The 17,643-nt window shown below is 41.2% G+C and overlaps 2 pseudogenes across 3 annotated transcripts; both read right to left on the bottom strand.

The window, feature by feature from the left end:
• Window positions 1-534: 534 nt before the first annotated feature.
• LOC117662192 (ribonuclease pseudogene) lies at window positions 535-5,858 on the bottom strand (annotated as a pseudogene). 2 transcript variants are annotated; one of them, XR_015733678.1, is made up of 3 exons: window positions 5,543-5,858; window positions 3,827-3,839; window positions 535-2,325 (listed from the first exon to the last, which is right to left on the bottom strand). The product of XR_015733678.1 is annotated as a ribonuclease pseudogene, transcript variant X2 (transcript). The 2 variants fall into 2 exon arrangements; XR_015733677.1 differs by lacking the exon at window positions 3,827-3,839 and having other exon boundaries at window positions 5,543-5,853.
• A 2,613-nt stretch (window positions 5,859-8,471) lies between these two features.
• Window positions 8,472-14,492, bottom strand: LOC117662193 (ribonuclease pseudogene; annotated as a pseudogene). The gene is made up of 2 exons (XR_015733679.1): window positions 14,350-14,492; window positions 8,472-9,183 (listed from the first exon to the last, which is right to left on the bottom strand). The product of XR_015733679.1 is annotated as a ribonuclease pseudogene (transcript).
• Between the last annotated feature and the right edge of the window lie 3,151 nt (window positions 14,493-17,643).

Genomic DNA, 17,643 nt, shown 5'->3' with positions numbered 1-17,643 from the left:
AGTTGTCATGTAAATCACGTGACCATGGGGATGTTGCAACGGTCATAAGTGTGAAAAATGGTCCTAAGTCACTTTTTTCAGTGCCGTTGTAACTCTGAACAGTCATAACTGTGAACTGTTGTAGGTGGAGGATTCCCTATATCTGATTTCCATGCTGGTTAATAAGGATTTTAAAAATAGTGGTACCCTCTAGTGGCGGGTCATATTTTTGCAGGTCAGAGCTGTAGCCCTACTTTTAAATAATTTCATGGTTTCCCTATTGGCCTAGCTCATTTCTGAAGTCTGAATCTAACGTATTTTTCCCTAAAGGAAAGTGTATTACTATGGGAATTGTAGTGAATAAACTGTTTTAAACCATTCAAAGAGAATATCAAACTCATTAAGCTAACAATGTTGTTATTGGGTGTCATGTTTGTTGCCCAAACAACAGACACTTCTATAACTGTTGGGACTGGCAAATAATGAAAAAGCAGATAAAAAAGACATACAGTTCCAAATAACAACAGTAATTGTAGTAGTCATAACAGAATGCCATTCTGTGTGTAAACAAAGACTTTATTGCATGAAGCTGCTAGAGGAAAGAGATTCAGGCATAAGGTATAAATTGATATTTTCCACTTTCCATCAATCCAAGAAATAATAACATACAGTTTCATTCTTGATTTTCCATCAAACATTTGGTGATGTGGGTGAAAACATATTAGCTTACAGAACCTTTCAGGTGATCAGGAATCAATCTGAACAAGAAAAAAAAATCTATTTCTTTAAGAAAATTATTTTTTGAAAGAAAACTGCCTTAAATTTTAATTTAACTTGAAATTTTAAAATTAATTTAAATAAATTTTTATTTACTTAATATATTTTAATTGAATTAAAGTAAAATTAATTCTAGTTGAATTTGTACTTTTTATATTTATAAAAGAAATTCGGAGCACCTCTGTTTCTCCGGGTACCTAAAATTATCCTTCAATTTTTATTATGGTCACAGACCAGTGTTATGCTTCAAAACACATTTTCCCAGGAAGGAAAGCAAATGGTCTATTTTAAAATGAAAGATGGCTATGCAAAACATTTCCTAGCAAAACCTCTTACTCTATAAATGTAATTTGGGCATGTAGCACTTTAAATATCATGACTTCTCACATGTCATGCGAGAAGTTGTGATATTTAAGTCACATAGCTGAAGAATGCTAGTTTGGGCTGGATGCTAAATACTCCAATATCCTGTTTTCTGTGCAGAATTATTAGCCTCAACTTTCCTCAGAAGGCAAAAAAAAAACCCAGAAATATTATGAGGATAGAGAAGCTATATTAACATTTTGATGGATACATCAGTCATTTTGATTCAGAGCCACTAGAAGGCAGCGCAGAACAAAAAAAGAGAGACTGAAATTATTCTGTGGCCATATTTGGGTTGAATGTCTATTAGATCACAGCAAAAACTTCAGACCTGGCTATTTTTCAGACCTGACCACTGTAAGACGTGTAAACTACAACACCCAGAATTCCCCAGCAGATTTTTCTGTATCACTTTGCAGCCATCTTGTGGTCAGCAAGTCCAGATATGGTGACCAAATGAAGACTTGCCACAGCTCAGATCCCCACAATTGCATTGGGACTACATCTCCCAGAGTCCCTGTCAGCCATACTGACTGGGAATCGTGAGGAATCACAGGCCCAATCTATTTGGAGGCCCCCAGCTTGTCTAAAACAGTTGAAGAAGAGGGGAAGGCAGGTAGAAAGAAATGAGAGAGAAAAAAGAGCAAATTTTAATTGAAATACACCATTGCAGTAAAAATAGGAAATCCTCTTGGCTTCTAAAGCAGCTGAAGATATAGAATCCCTAACTAGCCAAACATGGTTATTGATATTTCTAAAGAGCTTGTTGGAAATGCACCGGCAGGCCATTTACGCAGGCAATTCGGATCTGTTGGGTGCTCACCCTACCTCGGTAGTTACAATTGGGAGGCGCGGTTCCTCCCCCTGTCAAACGGCAAACGGTGAGCTCAAAGACGCTATTGCTGTCATAGAAATTATCACTTGAGTAAGTCCCCCCATCATTGCAGATGGCATCCACTGCTGTGGCTTCCCCATGGATGAAGGTGTTGGAAGGTTTACACTTGATGTTCGTCATTCCTCTTTGTTGCATCATCATGTTGCAATAGACCCGGGGATTCATTCCGTTATTTGCGGCAACATGCTGCCGGTGGAATTTGCCATGACGGGTTTCTCTCCGGACAAGAGTTGCCAAGGATCCCATCAGCAATGCCACAAAGAGTACCAACACCGAATAGGCCAACATCCGAGGCATGGTGTCAACTAAATCTAAAAGAGAATAGAATACAGGTCACAGAATTGATATCAGGATGGTCCAGATGCTTCTTGAAAAAGCACTTGGGACAACCATGACCTGGATGACTGAGAATCTCCATAGATATCGGGGTGAGATTTGCACCCCAAACTATCCATTTTCAGAAACCCAAATGGTTTTGGACTTCTTGAACTACTGAAAAGGCCTAGATTGACAAAAAGTGTTTTAGATAAACATTGGCTATTCCTAATTGGCTGGATGCAAACCACTGCCATGTTCTCCAGGCATTGGCTGAGCTGCTCCGATACCCTTCGTCTTAAGTGGACATTCAAAAAAAGATTGTTACAAGAGAATAGGTTCTAGGAAGGAAATGAATCATCAATTCAGCGGAGTATATTTTTTTCCTAGAATGGTCCGTGGCAAAAGCAAAACCAATGTCCAAAATTACAACTGATTATAGGTAGTCCTTGACTTTACAACAGTCCAATTAGTGGCAATTCAAAGCTACAACAGCACTGGAAAAAGTGACTTATGACCAGTGGTGGGTTGCCCCCAGTTCGGACCGGTTTGCAAGAACCGGTAGTAAAACCGGTGGGAGGCCGCGCCCACCACCCTGGATGTCATCATCGGCGATCTGCACATGCAGAAGGCGCGTATGCGAGCAAAGTGAGAGCATGCATGATCCCATTGCAAACTGGTAGTAAAGGTAAGTAGAACCCACCCCTGCTTATGACCATTTTTCACACTTATGTCCATTGCAGCATCACTCTCAACCAAGTGATCAAAATTCAGTCAAAATTGACAACTGACCCCTATTTGTGAAGGTTGCAGTGGCCTGGCATCATGTGATCCCCTTTTGCGATCTTTTGACAATGGGTAAGCTAGATTTGTTTAACAACTGTGTTACTCACTTAACAACTAACTTAACTAACTTAACAACTGCAGTGAATCACTTAACAACTGTGGCAAGAAAGGTTGTAAAATGGGGCTTAACACTTAACAACTGCCTCACTTAACAACAGAAATTTTGGCCTCAGTTGTGATCATAGGCCAAGGACTACCTGTATTAAAAAGAACAGAGATGATATTTTCCTTACTACTCTACTACTGCATACCAGTTTAACAACATTTTTATTTTTATTGACTTTGATCTTGTTGAAATAAATGGAGTATTTCCTCATGCACTGCTGGCAATTTTATATCCAAGTAACTCAGAGGTGGGTTTCAGCAGGTTCTAACCAGTACTAGAGAACCGGTAATGGAAATTTTGAGTAGTTTGGAGAGCCGGTAGTAAAAATTCTGACTGGCTCTGCCCTCATCTATTCTCTGCCTCCTGAGTCCCAGCTGATCGAGAGGAAATAGGGATTTTGCAGTAACCTTCTCCTAGAGTGGGGAGGGAATGGAGATTTTACAGTATCCTTCCTCTGCCACGCCTACCAAGCCACACCCACCAAGCCATGCCATGCCCACCAAGTCACACTCACAGAATCGATAGTAAAAATTTTTGAAACTTACCACTGAGGTAACTCTGAGTTGGAAGGGAGGAGAGAGAAAGTAGGCCAAAGATTGAAAGAAAGAAAAAAAAAGACACTATTAAGGATTTTGTATTAACCATTCGTCCCCTTTTCTCTACCCTTTAAGATTAAGCTGCACAAAATCACTTGTCTTACAAGATTTCTTTATAAAATATTCATCAATCTTCAAAAATATGTCTAACAGCAGGAGCAATTAAAAACATTAATCAAAGCAGTAAAGGGGGAAAAATCAATAAAAGTAGATATCAAAGCACCCTTTGAAAAAGAGGAAATAAAATTCTATTTATTGACCTGTGAAATAGTTCATATTAAGCATTGTTGGCTGAATTTATGTGGGAAGGCCCCCACCCCCCATTCCTAGAGAATGAAATATTTTGGGCAGTGGTGAAATTCAATTTTTTTTACTACCGGTTCTATGGGCGTGGCTTGGTGGGTGTGGCTCGGTGGGCATGGCAGGGGAAGGATATTGCAAAATCTCCATTCCCTCCCCACTCCAGGAGAAGGATACTGCAAAATCTCCATTCCCACCCCACTCCAGGAGAAGGATACTGCAAAATCCCCATTCCCTCCCCAATCCAGGAGAAGGATACTGCAAAATCCCCATTCCCTCCCCACGCCAGGGGAAGGATACTGCAAAATCCCCATTCCTCTCCACTCCTGGGAGAAAGTTATTGCAAAATCTCCATTCCCACCCCATTCTGGGGCCAGCCAGAGGTGGTATTTGCTGGTTCTCCGAACAACTCAAAATTTCCACTTACCGGTTCTCCAGAACCGGTCAGAACCTGCTGAATTTCACCCCCTGATTTTGGGGGATATTAAAAGAGGTAAAATAATTATACTTCCCCAAAGGTGAAATGGAGAAACATGTTCTTAGAGGCAGAAAGCAGCTCCAAGTCTTTCTTACAGCAGATGCGCATTAAGAAATCCTGGGCCAGCCTATTAACAAACAAAATAACTTTACCTCCAGCTATGAGATTAAAATTTACATCCTTCCTCCATCCAGATTCTAAGAACAGGACATGACCTTTTAGGACATAATAGGATTAACCCACTACCCTTGAAATGGTAAAAGACACCAGGTTCACTACACTGCACAATCCCTGCAGTATTTCAAAAACTAATTTGTCAGCTGATCCAAAACTGCACACTGTGGTCCCTGTTTATCAAAAAACTTTCTTTTTTAAGCAGTCTCCATTTTATTTGCAGCTTGGAACTGAACCAGATAGATTTTTCTTCCTACACTTAAAAATCGCAAGCTTTCAGGAGGGTATTTGAAGAAGAATCAAATGAACAGAAAGAAAAAAAGGAATGGAAAAACAGAGTTTGAATGCAAACAAAGGGTAGAACGAACTTTTCAGATTTTCTAGTCCAATTATTCCAGACAGTATGCAGGAATTACAGTAGATTTGAACCAAACCTGGGGAATGCATTTAAATGTCAAAATAGGGAAGAAACAACTTCTGTTCTAGAGAAACCGAAGTGGAAGCTAGAAAGATGTAGTTGGGGATCCTATGGAATGGACTGTATGTAAGAATCCAAATGCCTCTTCCAACTTTTCTGATTGTTCATTAAGACTGGCCAGGAGGTCAGCCTAGATGACTTCAAACATTTTTTCTGTTCCTTCTGATTCTTGATTTATCTTCCCCCTTTATTCACCATGCTTCAGAGAAAACCTTTAGACATTTTAGGAACTCACCCGAAACTCTGAGGCTGGATGCCTCCCCCTTTTGATTTTTCTCAGTTGCTTTGCAGGAAAAAAAGCAGACACGACTTTCTCTGTGAGCTGCGTTTTATCCCTTGTAGAGATGGGTGGAGGCAAAGAGAAAGGAAGAAAACAAATTCCACGAAAATCCTAGTGCCAAAATATTTTGCAATTGGGCCTCTTGTGGAAAGGCGAGAGACCATCAAAAAGGAAAGTTGGTTCTAAAAAAAGTTATTGCTTGTTATCAAGAAAATCACGCCCAATTCTTTAATTGCCCTTGATGTGTTGGAATTTTAACTCTGTAATAACAAATTAGGTCATAAGCATAGTCTGTCCTGCAGCTGTCAAAGTGAAAGAAAACATGTTAATTTAATGTTTTTTCTGTCTTTCTTAACAATGGGAAGGAAGAACACCTGGAATTGATTTAGTGGGTGAGAAAAAAATAAAATGTGGAAAACTTGTTACTCAACAGTTGTTACATGCCAATTTTAGGAGGACTGCTGGGGATGGGACTTATGTACAGCTAACACTGAAAAAATTTAAGCTGCATCCTTGGATGAAAATAATAATAAATCTGCATAGCAGACAAAGATGCTCACTTGATCCAAGGATTCTGCAGCCCAGAGGTGGGTTTCAGCAGGTTCTGACCAGTTCTGGAGAACCGGTAGCAGAAATTTTGAGTAGTTCGGAGAACTGGTAAATACCACCTCTGACTGGCCCTACCCCCATCTATTCTCTGAGTCCCAGCTGATGGGGAGGAAATGGGGATTTTGCAGTAACCTTCCCCTGGAGTGGGGAGGGAATGGAGATTTTACAGTATCCTTCCCCTGCCATGCCCACCAAGCCACACCCACAAGCCATGCCACGCCCACCAAGCACACCCACGGAACCGGTAGTAAAATTTTTGAAACCCACCACTGCTGCAGCCATCATAAATATGAACCAACTGCCAAACATCCCAGTTTTGATCACGTGACCATGGAGATGCCACAATGGTCATAAATGTGAAAACAGACGTAAGTCACTTTTTCAGTGCCATTATAACTGAATGGTCACCAAACAAACATTTGCAAGTCAAGGGCTATGTTGGAATTCATTGTTGAAATGTATTTTTGCAATAACTACAGTAGTATTCAGCCAGTAGATGGCAGTGTTTCAAATTTGGATCTATGGTATATACTTTATGCTTTTTTGTTCTAAGTAAGAGTTTCCTGTTACAGTTAAAATAGTTGATCAGTAAAGCACATGATGACAGTAATCTTTGCTTGATCAGTGGTTCCATTTATAAACAGAATTTCTAAAAGACTACCTGTAATGGTTAACAACGGATGATGTTATTATTTTATTATGGTGTTATGTTACGTGCTGTAAACTGCTTAGCATCCTCTGTAGATTGCTAATATATAGCCAGCACATTATATTAGCCCAGCTGAAGTGCGAGTCCATGGTTTGGTGCTAAAGCAAAAGGGTTAATTTAATTTTGGTGGTTTAAGGAACAGGTGAGCCCCTGTGCAAACACTATATCATGTGCCTATCCTGTGTGGGGAAACCCTGTTTCTTTACTTCTACCCCCTTCACCTACAGCTACACCACAGAGGTGATATGCGGTGGAAGGTGGTACAAAGCAGGATCCTCCATAACCCTTTTAAGGGTATATCTAATATACCCTTGTCCTTTTGTCTGGAAAGATTCCTATCTTGAGAACAATAAACTACTCTGAGGTAACTCCTTGAAGTAATTTCCCAAAGAGCAAAGAGGCAGCTCAGCCTGGAGTCCTTGGTATGCAGGACACTCTCCAACCCTTTTCAGGGTATATATTTAATTCTGATGCAGATTTGTGCTTTAATCTGACCAGAGTCCTATCTATAGGTGAACAATAATAAAGAAACTATTCTAAATAGTTGCTTCTGTTGCCGTTGGTTGTTTGCACCTGGCTTGATACAAGGAAAAATGGAATTAACATAGGTAAATCTTTCCCAATTCTGTTTGCAGTGGTGTCAGCTGTTGTTACATCTGAGGTTTTTTTTTTTTTTTAATTACACAAAATTTAAAATTTATTTATTTTATTTTTCACTGGTTTGTTTTGGCGTGCTTCTAATGATGTCAGAATCACCTGGATCAATTATAGCACGTTTACATACTCTGTAGTACTTCCCACAAGCTGTTCCCAGTTCAATATTGTTGCCACTATAGTGATGCACACCAGTTTTGGCCAACATAGCATAAAACTCAATTTCTGATTTTCTCAAAGCAGGACAGTTTGGCTAGGACAGGGGTGTCAAACTGATTTCATTGAGGGCTACATCAGAGTTGTGTTTGACCTTGGGGAGGCAGGGGGCATGGCCAGGGTGGGCATGGCCACCTCGATGTCACTCGTGTCAGGGGTGCCTGTGGTGGCCTGAGCACTGTCAGTGAAAACAGACTCCTGCAACCCTCTGCCAGGCTTTTTCGTCTTTTTGGCGGCCATCTTGCTGGTTCACATCGGCCTTGTTATTGCCAGAGGAACGCCTCCAAGATGGCTGGGCAATGAAGAAAGGACTGAGTGTCTTTCTAAGATAGTCACTAGATCTAGGATTGCCTGACACTGGTTCATCAGGGCTTGTGTGAATAGAGCTAAAGCAGTGGTGAAATCTAAAATTACTACTGTTCTGTGGGCGTGGCTTGTTGGGGGTGTAATGTGACTGGGTGGGCATGGCCAATTTTTGTTTTTTTTTTACTTTTAAAACCATTTTTTCTACAACCTCTTTGGTGAATAAGAGCCTTGGTGGAGCAGCAGACTAAAGCACTGTTAAGTAACACCAGCTGCCTGCAATTACTGCAAGTCAGCCTAATGCAGGATAAATCTGATCATCATCTCTTTGAAAAAAAGCAAAAATATTTAAAAAGAAATGAGGCTATACAAACAACAGAGATACAGTGCAACTCTTTCTTATTCATTTATTTAAAAGCATTTGGTAGAGGAATTAATCATTGCGGGCTTACATAACATTTAGGATATTTAGGGTTCTGTGCTTGGCTAAAGGGTAAAGAGGCAAAATGAAAGCAGGGCAAATATTTAGGTAGATTACAATGGTACCAATTACGAAAAAGCCTGCAAGAAATGAGCCACAGAATCAGAAGAAAATGAGATCTTTTCCATGGAAGACCATCCACCTTGAGGATGACACTATCTGATCCACTCAGATCATCTTCGCATTACTGTTAAATCTGACCTTCCTCATAGTGCACAGGCGACCCGTTCTCACAAGCAATGACTATATATCTGGGCGAAGTGTTTTCCCTGTATTCACAAGGAGGGAGAATAGAGGATCCTCTTATTCTGCAGGTGGTGACCCGGAACTGCCGCCGGCTACGCCGCAATCCGTTTCCAAAAGGTGTTCCTTCGCTTCCACACACAGCAGTGATTTTGTTCTTTGTGTCATGGATGAAAGTGTTCAATGGCTTGCAATTGGGGCTGGTCATCTCTCGGCTTTGCATCATTGCATTACAGTAACTTTGGCGCACGTTGCTTTTGGGGTTATTGTAGTGCTGTCTCAGGAATTTTGGATAATCAGCAGCAAAGGTGCCCAGGATCAAGACCACAGCCAGGACTATGAAGAGCCCAAGGCCAAATCCCTTGAACAGCATGATCAGCTCTGCCACAGAAAGAAGGGAGAAGATGCATGAATATCTCGATTTGGTCACAGTCATTGAAATTTCTAGCACTGAAATGAATCTTTCTATTTTTGCCAATATGGAAAATATCTGACATCTAGAAAGCACCTTAGACTGACAAGTAGTAGTCGATATTTGAAATATATCCCAAACACATTCGTGTCTAATTTAAAGATAATGTTTAGAGACATATACATTTAAATCCTTGCAAGAACTCCTAAGGAATATTACCGTGTTTTCCCAAAAATAAGACCCTATCTTATATTTTTTTGAACCCTGAAATAAGCACTTGGCCTTATTGCCATACATTCAAAAGCCCGATTGGGCTTATTATCAGGGGATGTCTTATTTTGGGGGAACAGGGTAGGCAGGGAGGGAATTTGCTTCAGAATCTGCCCAGGGGAATTTCTAAGGAAGGCTACATTCTTTGCAGTGGAAACAAGCAACTGAAAGTTTTCCAGACTCTAATATTCAGACAAAAGTTACATTAGTTTAAGAGCTGACTTCTCTTGCTGATGAATGGAAAGGCTCTTCACGCATCCTTGAATTGGCAAAAACGTTTACCAAATGTAATGTAATGTAAAATTTGTTACTACGGGTTCTATGGGCGTGGCCTGGTGGTGGGGGTAATGTGATGGTGGGCGTGGCCAACTTTTTTTTAAAAAAAAAACTTTTCAAAGCATTTTTTCTAATGCTTTGAAAAGTCTCTGCCGATTAGGCAACTCAGCTGGGATCGTCAGAGAGGCTTTTTTAAAAAATGCCTCTCTGCCGATCAGGCAACTCAGCTGGGATCGTCAGAGAGGCTTTTTAAAAAATGCTTTGAAAAGCCTCTGACAATCCCAGCTGAGCCACACGATCATCAGAGGCTTTTTTTTTTTTTACTTTTAAAAGCATTTTTTCGTTGGAAGAGGTTGTAGAAAAAATGCTTTTAAAAGTAAAAAAAAAAAGCCTCTGATGATCGTGCGGCTCAGCTGAGCATGGGGGGGGGGAGCCGCAGGGATTTTTGCTACCAGTTCTCCAAATCACCTGCCGCCATTGCTACCGGATCGGGCGATCTGGTCCGAACTGGGAGCATTTCACCCCTGCTACCAATGTTAATATTGTAATGGTATGTGGAAATGGTCTTGGGAGAGAGAAGAAAGAGCCACAGACTAGGCAATGGCCAGATAAGAGGCAGCTGAACTTGGAGAAGGAAAGGGGGCAAGACAAATTCCTCAAAAGGGACCCTCCTTACTTTCTTGGACAGTTCCAGAGATGACATAGGAGAAATGTACTTTTAGACTAATGCCGACTAGGCCAGCATCTGAGATATAATATCAAATTCACCTACAAGAGAAAATAATACATATCTTAGAAGTTATATCAGACTGACACTTGCATCTCAAACTATCCACCAGCACAAACCCATATGGTTTTGGATTTCCAGAACTTCTGAAGAGACCTAGATTGATAAAAGATGCTTTAGATAAACTTTGAAAGTTGGCTATTCCTAAGTGGCTGAGTGCAAACCACTATCATGTTCTCCAGACATTGACTATGCTGCTGTGATGTATCCTGTATCCTAGATGGACATTGAAAAAAACTAGGATTGGAATGTTGTTACAGAAGAGCTTATTTGAAGGAAATTTAAAGTCAGTTTAGTGGAGTCAAGTTCTCTCTCTAACGGACAGGGATGAAATGGATCCCTGGATCCAGCAGAATTAAAGAACTTTCATCCAGTCTCCAATCTACCCTTTGTGGGAAAGTTTGTAGAGAAAGTGGTGGCACTTCAGCTCCTGCAGTCATTGGAGGAAACGGATTATCTAGACCCTTTTCAGTCTGGCTTCAAGCCTGGCTATAGCACAGAAACTGCTTTGGTCATGCTGATGGATGATATCTGGCGAGTCCGAGATGGACGTCATTTCTCCATCTTGGTGCTACTTGACCTCTCAGTGGCTTTCGATACCATTGACCATGGTACCCTTCTGGGACAACTAAGGGAGCTGGGAGTGGGAAGCACCGTGTTACGGTGGTTCTCCTCCTATCTCTCTGGTCGGTCAGTGTTGGTAGGAGGACAGAGGTCGATCACTAGGCTCCTCGTCTGCGGGGTGCCTCAGGGCTCGGTCCTCTCTCCCCTCCTATTTAACATCTACATGAAGCCGCTGGGTGAGATCATCCGATGATACGGGGTGAGGTATCAGCAATATGCTGATGATACCCAGCTGTATATCTCCACCCCACATCAATTCAGTGATGCGGTGGATTTTATGTGCCGGTGCCTGGAGGCTGTGAGGGTCTGGATGAGAGTCAACAGGCTCAGACTTAACCCAGACAAGACTGAATGGCTGTGGGTAATTGCCTCCTAAAGACAATGTCGACTGTCCATCCTTGGTTCTGGGGGGGGGGGGAGAAATTGTCCCCCTCAGAATGGGCTCGCAATTTGGGTGTCCTCCTAGACTCACAGCTAAGATTAGAGCAACATCTGACAGCTGTGGCTAGGGGGACCTTTGCACAGGTTTGCCTAGTGCACCAATTGTGACCCTACTTGGATTGGGAGGCTCTCCTCATGGTCACTCGTGCCCTTGTCACCTCACAGTTAGATTATTGCAACACTACATGGGGCTACCCTTGAAAAGTGTTCAGAGACTACAGTTGGTCCAGAACGCAGCCGCGCGAGCTGTCGTGGGTGCACCTAGATACACCCACATTACACCAATTCTCCGTGAGCTGCACTGGCTCCCTATTGGTCTCCGGTCACAATTCAAGGTATTGGTTATTACCTTTAAAGCCCTACATGGCTCAGGGCCAGGTTATCTTTGAGACCGCCTTCTACTGCATAGCTCCCAGTGACCGATAAGATCCAACAGAGTTGGTCTCCTCCGGGTCCCGTCAGCTAAACAATGCCGGCTGGTGGGCCCATGGGGGAGGGCCTTCTCTGTGGCTGCCCCAGCTCTCTAGAACCAGTTACCTCCTGAGGTCCGGATCACCCCCACCCTATTGGCCTTCTGAAAAGCAGTGAAGACCTGGCTTTTCCGGCAGGCCTGGGGCCGTTGATCTCGCTCTTGAATGGTATGAATGAATTTTAATGTTTTTAATGTTTTTAATTTTTAAATGTTTTTTATTAGGATTTTAAATGTATTGTGAGCCGCCCTGAGTCTTCGGAGAGGTGCGGCATATAAATTGAATTAAATTGAAATTGAAATTGATACTCTTTTTGAGTATCAAAAAGAACAAAGGCAATATATTCCTTAACTATTTGCTGATGTACTAATGACATGTTGTCTCAAAGTAACCCGGTGATTTGGAAGCATGGAGATAAAGAGGGTCAAAGACTGAAAAAAAGGGACATGAATAAGGATATTCTACCGTGTTTCCCCCAAAATAAGACCCTGTCTTATATTTATTTGAACCCTGAAATAAGCGCTTGGCCTTATTGCCATGCTCTCAAAAGCCCAATTGGGCTTATTATCAGGGGATGTCTTATTTGGGGCAAAACAGGGTATTAATATTTCATCCCTTTCAGTGGACTCTTTGAGGTTAAACTGCACAAATAGCTTGTCTTATAAGATTTCTTTTATAAAATATTCTTTATCAATCTTCAAGAATGTATCAAAAAGCAAGAGCAATAAAACAATAATCAGAGCAGTAAAGGGAGAAAAAAAGAAGAATCAATAAAAGTAGATATCAAGCACCCTTTGGAACAAAACAAATAAAATCTCCACCTATTGACTTCTAAAGTGACTCATGTCAGCCACTGTTTGCTTAAGTTAAAATTTCCCAGCTTTCAAGAAAATCTTTGGAGAAGAATCAAATGAACAGGAAGACAAAAGAATGGAAAGGCTGAGTATGAACACGCTTTCAGGGTTCCAGAGAAAAAGATAAGAGTAGAGAAATTCCCAGATCTTTTAGACCCAAGAGATCAGAAATTATAGGGAAGTAGATTTGAGCCAACCTGGGAAGTGCGTCTAGATGTCAAAATAGGGAAGGAGCAGGGGTGAAATCCAGCAGGTTCTGACAGATTCTGGAGAACCAATAGTGGAAATTTTGAGTAATTCAGAGAACTGGCAAATACCAGTTGGCCCCGGAGTGGGGTGGGAATGGAGATTTTGCAGTATCTTTCCCCCAGGAGTGGGGTGGGAATGAGGATTTTGCAGTATCCTTTCCCTGCCATGCCCACCAAGCCACGCCCACAGAACCTGTAGTAAAAAAATTTGAATTTCACGGAAGGAGCAGCTCTTCTAGAAAAAGTGAGGTGGAAGCTAGAAAGATCCTACTGGGGATCCTGTGGAATGGATTGAATGCAATAATCCAAATGCCCCCTCCAATTTTGGTTTTATGATCATTCATCAAGGTTGACTAGGAGGTTGGCCTAGATGCCTTCAAAAACATTTTATGCCCCTATGATTCTTGATTTTACTTCCCTTTCCACCCATCGTGGCCCGGGGAAAATCTCTAACCATTTAAATTTTAATTTTAATTTTAATTTTAATTTAATTTAATTTAATTTGATTTGATTTGATTTGATTTGATTTGATTTGATTTGATTTGATTTGATTTGATTTGTATGCCGCCCTATCTCCATAGGACTCGGGGCAGCTCACAACAATTAAGAAATACAATCCCAATCCAATAAAAACATGTTAAAAATACATATTAAACACATAAAACACATTAAAAATAATCAAAACCCCATCAGTCCAGGCTGGGCAACTTGAACAGCCATGTTTTTAGTTCGCGGCGGAAAGTGCGAAGGTCAGGGGCCAACCGGAGCCCCCAGGGGAGTTGATTCCAAAGGTTGGGTGCGCCCACAGAGAAAGCTCTACCTCTGGGGGTCGCCAGCCGACATTTTCTGAGCTGACGGCACCCTGAGTAGGCCCTCCCTATGAGAACGCACCGGGCGATGGGAAGCTGTTGCTGGTTGCAGATGGTCCGACAGATATCCTGGGCCTAAGCCACGTAGGGCTTTATAGGTCATCATCAGCACCTTGAATCTGACCCGGAAGGCAACTGGCAGCCAATGCAAGTCGCGCAGGAGAGGTTTAACATGGGAGTATCGGGACCCTCCCATCACAACCCACGCGGCTGCATTCTGTACCAGCTGAAGCCTCTGAGCCTGAGCCTCCGAGTGGTCCTCAAGGGCAGCCCCAAGTAGTATTTTAGTATCTCACCTGAAATTCTGGGGCTGTGTCAGTCTCCCTTTTGATTTTTCTCAGTTGCTTTGCAGAAAAAAAAAAACAGATACAGCTTTCTCTGAATGTTGTCTTTTCTCCTCTGTAGAATTTGTGGTTGGAGGCAAACAGAAAGAAAGGGAACAACCTTCCCTAAATACTAAAGTGCCAAAATATTTCATAATTTAGTCTCTTGGGGAAAGGCGGGACTATGAAAGGAAAAGTTTAATGAATGATCAACAGTGCACAGATGTGGAAGAATAAGCTGGTTCTAGAAACATTGCTAGTTAACAAGAACATCTGGCTCTTTTTCCCCTTTAATCTTCCTTGATATATTGAAATTTTAACTCTGTAATAATAAATTTGGTAGCAAATATACCCTGCCCAGGCATCTAGCAATATTAAAGTCGAACAAAAAGGCAGAACATGATAAGATTATTATTAATTCAATTTTATTATTAATTCAATTTGTATGCCGCCCCTCTCCGAAGACTCAGGGCGGCATACAAAAAGATTACTTTTTTATTTTCCTAACAATGAAAAAAAAAAATCTGGAAGTGATTTAGTTGGTGGGGAAAAAAAAACACTAACAACTTGTTACTTAAGACAGGTTATGTCCCAATTTTAGGAGGACTAGATGGGTCAACCTATTTTCCAAAGCACCAGAAATCAAGACAAGAAATAATGGATGGAATCCATTGGATGAGAAGTGAAACATCTTCAAGGAAGTACAAGAAAGTCCAGTTGCCTTTCGAAAAAGCACCTCTGGGACAACCACGACTTGGATGCCTCTCTATAGACAATGGATGGAAACTAAATAAGAAGAGAAGCAACCTAGAACTAAGGTGACATTATCTAACAGTGAGAGCAATTAGCCAGCAGAACGACTTGTCTTCAGAAGTTGTGGGTGCTCCATCACTGTAGAAGAGACTGGAAAGGCACTTGTTTGGAATGGCATAGGGTCACTTGCTTGAGCAGATGGTTGGACTAGAAGACCTCCAAGATCTCTTCCAACCCTGTTAGTCTCTTAATAAATGAGAAAAAGCTGCAACAAGAAGATTGCATAGACCAGTGGTTCTCAACCTTCCTAATGCCGCGACCCTTTAATACAGTTCCTCATGTTGTGGTGACCCCCAACCAGGGGTGGGTTCTAAATTTTTTTACTACCGGTTCTGTGGGCATGGCTCATTTTGTGGGCGTGGCTTGGAGGTCATGTGACTGGGTGGGCGTGGCTAGCTGGTCATGTGACCGGGTGGCCATGGCTATGTGTATAGGGACTACTCAGAGGGCTGAAAAAAGTCATTTCTGACAGGTCCTCGCACTTTTGACTGGTCCTCACACTTATGATCATCCTCACATTTATGCCCATGCAGCTTTCTTAACAACCATGTCACTCATTTCACAACTACTGCTTTTCACCATGGTGATAAGATAGGGCAAAAAACGTAAAATGTGAGGATAGTCGTAAATTCGAGATCTAGTCAAAAGTGTGAGGACCAGTCAAAAATAACTTTTTCAGCCCTCTGAGTAGTCCATGTGCGCAAAAGGACTACCCAGAGGGCTGAAAAAAGTCATTTCTGACAGGTCCTAGCACTTTTGACCGGTCTTTGCACTTATGACTGGTCATCATTTATGCCCATTGTAGCATTCTTAACAACCGTGTCACTCATTTCACAACTGCTTCTCTTCACCATGGTGACAAGATAGGGCAAAAACGTAAAATGTGAGGACAGTCGTAAGTTCGAGGACTAGTCAAAAGTGCGAGGACCAGCCAGAAATAACTTTTTCAGCCCTCTGAGTAGTGCATATGCATAAAAGGATACAGCAATAGAGAGGGATGAAGGAAGGGAAGGGAAATTAGAGTAGGAGTGAGGGTAAGAGAGGGAGGAAGAGAGGAGGAGAAGGAGAAAGGAAGAGGAAGTAGGGAGGAGAAGAAGAGGGGGAGGAAGAGAAAGTAAGAAAGAAAGAAAAGAGAGAGGTGGTAGGTTTGAGGAGAAAGATTGCTGCACAATAAAAAAGATGAAAGGGAAGAAAGCCAACCCCAAACAAATATAAAGATATTAAGATAAAGAATGAATTGTAAAACTTTAAAGAATAAAAGAGAACAAATATGAATAAATAACAATAATTAGAAACACATATACAAACATACAATGTATTTTCTTTGAACAGAGTATTTGGCCGGTTCACAAATTTAAACAGTGTTTAGTCATTTCAATTAAATTTACAATTTCTATATTTCCTTTTTGCCATATTTATTCCTCATCTATTTTTGTAAAAAACCAATATTACCCTTCATCCTCATCTCTAATCTTAATCAAATTCAATTTTTCCTTTCTATTCTATATTATAACCCTTCCCATTGTCATCTATTTTTATATCCATCCTCACATTGGTTAATTATGTAATATTACAGTTGTTTAATATAAATTCAACATTTTAATATAAATCAATTAGTTATATAACTACCTTTTTATATATTAATCAATATGAACATGAATATTCCAATTATTTCCATGCAATTCAATTTCGTACAAATCAATTAATTATATTTACCAATAATAATAAACCAAATAATTTCCCCCATATATTCCTCCAAACCACAACTTAACCATTTCTGCTTTCAACACAATATACAATTAATAGTATCTCAATTATTACAATTCCATAGTTAAATAGAGCTTTTTTTCTTTTGTGTTTTAAAATCTTGAACTCTCCTCTTTTTCCCTAAATTTCCCATTGTTTGCACCTACCTTTTTTGGTGAGGAAAAAGAAAAGAAATCTGCCTGGCTAATTTTTCAACGTTGCAGCAACAGCAAAGCCAACAGCCTGCTTTAGTTTCGGTTTTGTTTTTCAGCATAGCTAGGGGAAAAAAAATCTGCTCCAGGACTCTTTGCAAGGAAGCAGCAGAGCCCTCCGCAAAACAGCTGGGACCAAATCAGCTGAGAGTCGGGAGCTGATCTAATCAAGGGCTAATTAGCCTATGCTGAAGCTCCGCGGGCCAATAAAATTACAAAAAAACCACCGAACCATTTGTTAAATTGCTGGCTTGCCCGCCCCTCGCCCACCACTATTTATTGGCAATAAATAGTGGTGCGGAGGGGCGGGGCAAGACAGCAATTTAACAAATGGTTCGGCTGCACCACTGGCTATAGGGCGGCCCTTTGAAGCCCCGCGCAAGAATTTAAGCAGTTTTTTTTTTCCTCTAGCCATCAGCTGGGACTCAGGAGGCAGCAATAGATTGGGAGTGGGGTAAGCGAACGGCCGGCAATCCAACAGAGCAGAGAGTGAGGC

The sequence above is a fragment of the Pantherophis guttatus genome, chromosome 4 (genome assembly GCF_059756535.1).
Source record: "Pantherophis guttatus breed Tessera chromosome 4, ASM5975653v1, whole genome shotgun sequence".
NCBI lineage: Eukaryota > Metazoa > Chordata > Lepidosauria > Squamata > Colubridae > Pantherophis > Pantherophis guttatus.
Note: the sequence above shows the minus strand (reverse complement) of the source record. Positions and strands in the feature narration are given on the sequence as shown.